The sequence below is a fragment of the Arachis ipaensis genome, chromosome B2, assembly GCF_059453495.1.
Source record: "Arachis ipaensis isolate K30076 ecotype BB chromosome B2, ASM5945349v1, whole genome shotgun sequence".
Taxonomy (NCBI): domain Eukaryota; kingdom Viridiplantae; phylum Streptophyta; class Magnoliopsida; order Fabales; family Fabaceae; genus Arachis; species Arachis ipaensis.
In genome coordinates, this window is record NC_142437.1 from 33,268,428 (window position 1) to 33,275,428 (window position 7,001).

Consider the following 7,001-nt stretch of genomic DNA (forward strand, 5'->3'; position numbering starts at 1 on the left):
TTAACGTTAGTGTAACTAACGTAGCTACTAATGTGGTTCTTCTTTGCTTCCTTTGTCCTGAAATCAAGCAATAAAGTGCATCAAAGTTCTAGTCCATGTCATGGGAAATGCAACATCCAATTTGTCATTAAATTCATGCAAAATTCTCATAAAATCATGTAAAGTGCACAATGTATGCTTGAATCAAGATGTAAATGAATATCTACCCAAAACTAGCTTATTTCCTAAGGAAATGCGTGAAACTACCCTAAAAACAGTAAAGAAAATGTCAGTGAAACTGGCCAAAATGCCCTGGCATCACAACACCAAACTTAAAGCTTGCTTGTCCCTAAGCAAGTACTGGAACAAGAGAATGATGAATGGAATACCAAGAGACATGAGTCATTCTTGTGGAAGTCATGTCCCTGGTTTTATGGTGGTTTCATGCATAGCAACTTAGGTTCATTCCTGGCTTTCAGACCTTTATCATGTCCTAGAATACTCACTGTGGTTGCATCCCATAAGACTTTTATTCATTGATCCTTTTGTTGTTATTTCAGGGCTTATTTTTGTTTTTAAGCTAAGTGCTCTGTAAGGGGGCAACTCTTTAAAATAAGCTTTCAGTCAACACTCCCGAACCAGTTGGTTCAAGGTGCTAGGTGTTGAAGCACCCCTAAGGACTTACTTGCTCAAGTCTCTCCCCCATACATACACACCACAGGCACATAGTTTATTTCTTTTCTTTTCTTGAGACCTTGGTGTCCAGCACCTCTTTGGGTTACTAAATGCTCTGTATTGAGGGTTACTCTTGATAGTGGACTTTCAGCTGATAATTCCGAGTTAGTTAACCCAAGTTACCAAGTGATAAGGCACCCCTAAGAGCTTATTCATCCAAGTAGATCCCTCACACAGGAGCACCACAGACACATGCCTCAAGATTAAAACCATAGATGCCTAGCCTTATTGCTTACTCTTTTTCTTTTATTTTTCAACCTTTATTGTTCTTTCCCTTTTTCTTATTAGGATCTTCTTATTTAGCTAGTCTCATGGGGTGTGTCTCAAGCATAGTATTTATGACAGATAGTTGTCCTCCCACCTTGTGGTTGAACCAACTTAGCTAACTTATGACTATACCATAAACTCATGAACTTATTCCATAATATGAACTTCTCTCTGGTCTTTAAAAAAAAACTCATTTTCTTTTCATTTGATTCAAAGGGACAGGCATACAAGTAAGTAAGGAGATGATGTAGTAACATAAAGACTAGCAAACATAGACCTATTCAGAAAGAAAACTTTAAAGACAGAATTTAAAAAGTTCAACTAACATGGAAGAATGTTCTATTTCATACAAGATCTTCCTTATTTAAAGCATATAAAAAGATGGACCAAAGAAGGAACTCCACCACCTTTTACTCTTGTGGATGTCCATGCTCTCTTTCTTGCTTGTCCTCTTGGTGTTTGATGCTGCCATGAATGAAGTTAATGCGAAAAGGGTGTAGTGGAGGGAAGAAATGTAGGATTTAGAGAGTGGGAAGTTGAAGAACTAGTTGCTGGAAAGTGAAGTGCAAGGGATAGGAATTTCGAATGTGGAGATGGTGCGGATTGGATCCACTTATATAGAGAAGTGATGAGTGGATGAAGGGTGTGGATTAATGGAGTGGTTGCTTGATGGACGGTTGGGGTTGTGCATGGATAAAGGACAAGGATCACCACTTTATGATGGAGATTGCTCGGTCTTCAAGGGTCTCATTCTTTTCAATATTGCATGTCAACATTTTCCAATGCATTCCCTTTTTAGAACAAGTGTGTAGTCCCTCCTTTGGTGGTGTCCGAGCCCTTCTTCATTTAGTTGTCCAATCAATCCCCTTCAATACTCCTCTCCCTTTCCCTATAAAGATAGAATAAGAAAGGTAACAATTAATAAAAAAAATAATTTAAACTTTACGGCTAGAATAGTAAAAAGAGAAAAAGGATTTGTTTATTTATGAACTCCAACTAACTAACTACTTGTGTATCCTTATATGCAAATTTGTGGCACCATGGGGTGACACCAAACTTAGTTTGGAGCACTGTGATGAAAAGTTCTGTTCAAAGCTCCAAGACTAGCATGTTCTCAGTTGTGTTCATGCTTTCTTGGCACGCTTTGAACACCAAACTTGTTCTTCACTATATACTACAGTATAAGGATTTCACCAAGTGTTTGTCAAGTTTGGGTTGGAATTCATGAATATTGACTTATTCACTAATAAAAGCTCATAAAACATGGGTTGTCTCCCATGAAGCACTTCTTTAGCGTCACTAGCTTGACGTTTCTCCTTCATCAGGGAGGTTGATAATGCTTCAAGTCCTCCCCTCTTGCCTTGGACTTATATCCATTGGTTGTATCAATGATCTCTACATGTTCCAAGGAGAGAACTCTGTTGATAGTGAAGACCTTAGGTAACTGAGATGGTACAGTGGGGAGATTAGGGGGGATATCTGCGAAGTAAGCTGAGATCACTTTATCTCCTAGAGAGAAGTCTTCCGTAGGGATCTTCTTGTTCCTCCACCCCCTTGGTACCTTCTTCTTTATCCCTTTTGATGTTACCTTGCTCTTGGTGACTTCTTCTTCTAAGGGGATTTTGTTGTTGTCTTCACATGTCTCTGGTGGTTTAGGTTCCTCCAGCTTTTCCTTGAGTTGTGACAACTGCTTATTTCCTTGTTCATCAACCAAGGGCTTTCCCAGATAGGCTGGTTGTGCTTCAGTGCTTGCTTCCTCTGTCAGCATTTCATTATGATCTTTGCTTGGTTCTTTGTTTTCTTGGTCTGCTTCTTGTGAGAGTTTGAAGACATTAAAGCTGAGTCGTTCATCATGGATCCTCAATATTAGCTCCCCTCGCTCCACATCTATGAGTGCTCTGGCTGTAGCTAGGAATAGTCTTCCCAATATGATTGGGTGAGTGTTACTCTCTTCCATGTCCAAGATGACAAAGTCTGTGGGAAGAAAGTATTTCCCAACCTTTAACAATACATTTTCCACCACCCCTATTGCTTGTTTTTGAGTTTTGTCAGCCAGCCTGATGACTACATCTATGGGCATTATCTCATTGATCTGCAGCCTCTTCACCAGGGATAAGGGCATTAAGTTGATGCTTGCTCCCAAATCGCAGAGTGCTCTATCAAACATTATTTCTCCTATGGCACAGGGGACATGAAAACTCCTTGGATCTTTTCTTTTTGTAGGCAACTGCGGTTGAATAAGGGCACTGCACTCCTTGTTCATCACTATAGTTTGGCCTCCCTTGAGTGAGCTTTTTCTGGGAAGCAGCTCCTTCATATACTTGATGTATGCAGGCATTTGTTGGATAGTCTTGATGAACGGTATGTTCACATGCAGAGATGCAAACAAGTCAAGAAATCTTGAGTATATTCTCTTTTCCACAGCACCATTGAATAGCTGGAGAAAAGGTGCATAGAGTCTCAGCAGCTCCTGTTTTGAGATTTCTGGTTCTTGGTAATCTTTTTCCCCCTCCTCTACTGAGGTATCTTCAGGTTGTTCTGACAGCTTGCTTGGCTTGTCCTCAATCTCCTTATCACTTATAGTGACCATCTTGCAATCTTCCCATCTTACTTTCTTTGTTTCACCTCTCGGATTCTTCTCTGTGTCACCTAGAAATCCATCTGTGGGTTTGGGAATCTGCTCAGAGAGATACCCTACTTGAGATTCCAACCTCTTGATTGTGTCTCCTTGGTTCTTGAAATTGGCTCGCACTTCCTCCTTGAACACCTTGTTGTCTTGAATCTCCTTGCTTATGCTTTCAAGTAGATTCTCAATCCTTGAGAGTCTGTCGTCAAATGATTGTAGATCGGGGTTAGAGGTGGAAGGATGAGGTGAGTTATTTTGGTTTTGATATGGATGTGGAGAGGTATTGTTATGGGGGTGTTGATATGGTCTAGATGTGAAGTGTTGGTGGGATGCATTGTTGGGATTTTGGCGTCTTTGATCGAGGCTTTGGTCTTGTTGATTTTCCCACCCAAAGTTTGGGTGATTCCTCCATCCAGGGTTGTAGGTCTTGGAGTATGGATCATGGTTTTGCCTAGGTGAATTCCCAATGTAGTTGGCTTGCTCCTGACTACCCTCTGCTTCTTCATTCACTCCTTCTTGGGTTGTTAATGAAGTAGAGATTGCTGCTACTTGGTTTCTCTCCATCTTCTTGGTGAGGTCAGCCAGCTGCTGGGTAATGAGCTTGTTTTGGGCCAGCAGAGCATCTACATTATTTAGCTCCATTACTCCTCTTGTGTTCCCTCTTTCGGAAGCATAGAAGTAGTCATTCTCTGCTACAGTTTCAATGACATCTATGGCCTCCTCAATGGTCTTCTTCTTGTTCAAAGATCCTCCGGATGAATGGTCTACGGCCTTCTTTGACTCATAAGAGAGCCCTTCATAGAAAATGTGCAGCTGCACCCATTCATTGAACATATCTGGTGGGCACCTCCTTGTTAGGTCTTTAAACCTCTCCCATGCTTCATATAGAGTCTCACCATCTTGTTGCCTGAAAGTTTGGACCTCAGCTCTCAGCCTATTGATTCGTTGAGGAGGGTAAAATCTTGCTAAGAATTTGTTCACCACATCTTCCCAAGTTGTTAAGCTCTCCTTTGGGAAAGACTCCAGCCACTTGGCTGCCTTTTCCTTGAGTGAGAATGGAAATAAGAGCAGTCTATAGGCGTCAGGATAAACACCATTAGACTTCACTGTGTCACATATTCTCAGGAAGGTAGTTAGATGTTGATTGGGGTCTTCTTGGACACTTCCTCCGAACGAACAGTTGTTCTGAACAAGGGTGATGAGCTGTGGTTTTAGTTCAAAATTGTTGGCATGGATGATTGGCTTTTGAATGCTACTTCCACAGTTTCCCGGGTTTGAATTGATGTAAGAGCCTAGAACTCTTCTATCCTCCCCAGCATGATTTGCTCGACCCTTCCACCATGGTTGTGAGTCTCTTCTTCATGATGGTTTTCTATATTTTCTTCCATGTTTGGTTCAAAGTATTCCTCAAAGTGTTCCTCCTCTTCTTCAGCACCAACTACACGTTTTTCTCTTGCCTCCCTCCTTAGTCTAAGGAAGGTTCTCTCAGGTTCAGAATCAAAGGAAGTTGAAGCCCCGCTTCTTCTCCCTATCATACAACCAATAAGTACAAGCAAAGAGAATAGGTGCAGAAAGTATATCATTCAGAATTACTGTTAGTGTGAGTGATGCAATATATCTAACAGTTAGTGGGTTAGTGAAATGAATGGTGAATAACAAAGAAAAAGTAGGGGGAAGGGAAGAAATTAACTAAAACAGAAAGTAAATGACTCAAACAGAAAATTAAATCAAACAAAAAATAAAATGCCCAATCTAGTTATCCTCCAATTTAATCATTGTTGATGCACAATCAATCCCCGGCAACGGCGCCATAAACTTGATGCACGGAAAACTTGTCTCATAACAAATTTCCTTCGGCAAGTATACCGAATTTGTCGTCAAGTAAAAACTCACAATAGAGTGAGGTCGAATCCCACAAGGATTGATTGATCAACCAACTGTAATTAGAGGAATGTTTTAGTTGAGCGAATCAGAATTTGAGTTGAGAATTGCAGAAATGAAAATGGCGGGAAAGTAAAAGGCAGAAAAAGTAAATGCTAGAATTAAAGACCTGAAAGTAAATGACTGAAAGTAAATTTCAGAATTGTAAATGGGAATGGGGGAATTGCTCATAAGAGTAAATAACAGAAATTAAAGAGAATGGGTAAGATCAGAAATGGGGGGTTCATTGGGCTCAGGAGATGTTGCATTCTCCGGATCAATTTCATTTTTATCTCTTCCTCAATCAATGCACTCATTGATCTCCTTGGCAATCTTAAGTGATTGAATTACAATTTCTTGTAATTCAATCTCTCAAATCTTGATCAATAGCCAATTTCTTGGTCAATTGCTCATGAGAAGAGATGAAGTATGGTCACTGATTATACTACATGCATTTCCCAAATCAAGTGTTGAGAGGATTATAGTCACATATCCATCCAAACCCAATTTGGTCCAGCATGAGAAAGCATTTCTAGCATGATCTCTTCATTCCTCTTTCAAGGTTCAGAAGAGATCCAAGTATGAATAGCTTCTTTTCCAAGATAACTACCTAATTGGATGAAGATCGAAAGCTTTCAAGTAAAATCAAGAGAAAAGATAGAAGAAGAATAATGAAAACAAGTATTGATCCATCAAATTACAACAGAGCTCCCTAACCCAATGAAAGGGGTTTAGTTGTTCATAGCTCTGGAAAATGAAAATAAAGATGGAGAATACATGATGAAACTAGAAGTGCAGAGAAAGTAAAATACAGAGAGTAGTTCTATGCCAAGAGGCTCCCTATAATTTCCAACCCCCCTAAATAATTCAAAGCTACTCCTATATATACTACTCTTCTACTCTTCTAGTTGATTCTTCAAGTCTTGGGTTTGGGCCTTTGGATCTTGAGTTTGAAGCAGTTATCTTCTTCATTGGGCTTGGCTTTACTTGCAGAGAGAAAGTGTGAAGTGGGCAGAGACTTTAGCTCAGGACGTTAGTGGTGTTAACGTTCAGTGAAAATATGGGTTCGAGAACGTTAGTGACATTCAACTTTTTCACTAACGTTCCTTACCCAAGTAAGAGCCACGTTAACCTCAACGTTAGTGGTACAAACGTGGCCACTAACGTTGCCTCTTTGTCCTTCGCGCACGTTATTGTGACTCAACTTTCCCAATAACGTTGAGAAGCCTCCCCCTTCCCTACGTTAGAGTCCATGTTAACTTAGTTAACGTGGCTCTTTTAACGTAGGCTTGCCAACCTTCGAGAATGTTAGTGACACTTAACATTGTCACTAACGTTCCAATGTGCCCCTTAGCTCCCACGTTAGAGTCCACGTTAACTAGGTTAACGTGGCTTCTAACGTGGCTGTGCTAGCCATCTCCAACGTTAGTGACAAAGTTGAATGTCACTAACGTCGGCTCATCATCCCTCTCCT

General features: G+C 40.5%; 1 non-coding gene across 1 annotated transcript; it reads left to right on the plus strand.

The window, feature by feature from the left end:
- The first annotated feature begins 4,436 nt into the window (after positions 1–4,436).
- Positions 4,437–4,543, plus strand: LOC148573523 (small nucleolar RNA R71). Its single transcript, XR_015906216.1, has one exon. It is a non-coding gene; the product is annotated as a small nucleolar RNA R71 (small nucleolar RNA).
- The last annotated feature ends 2,458 nt before the right edge of the window (positions 4,544–7,001 follow it).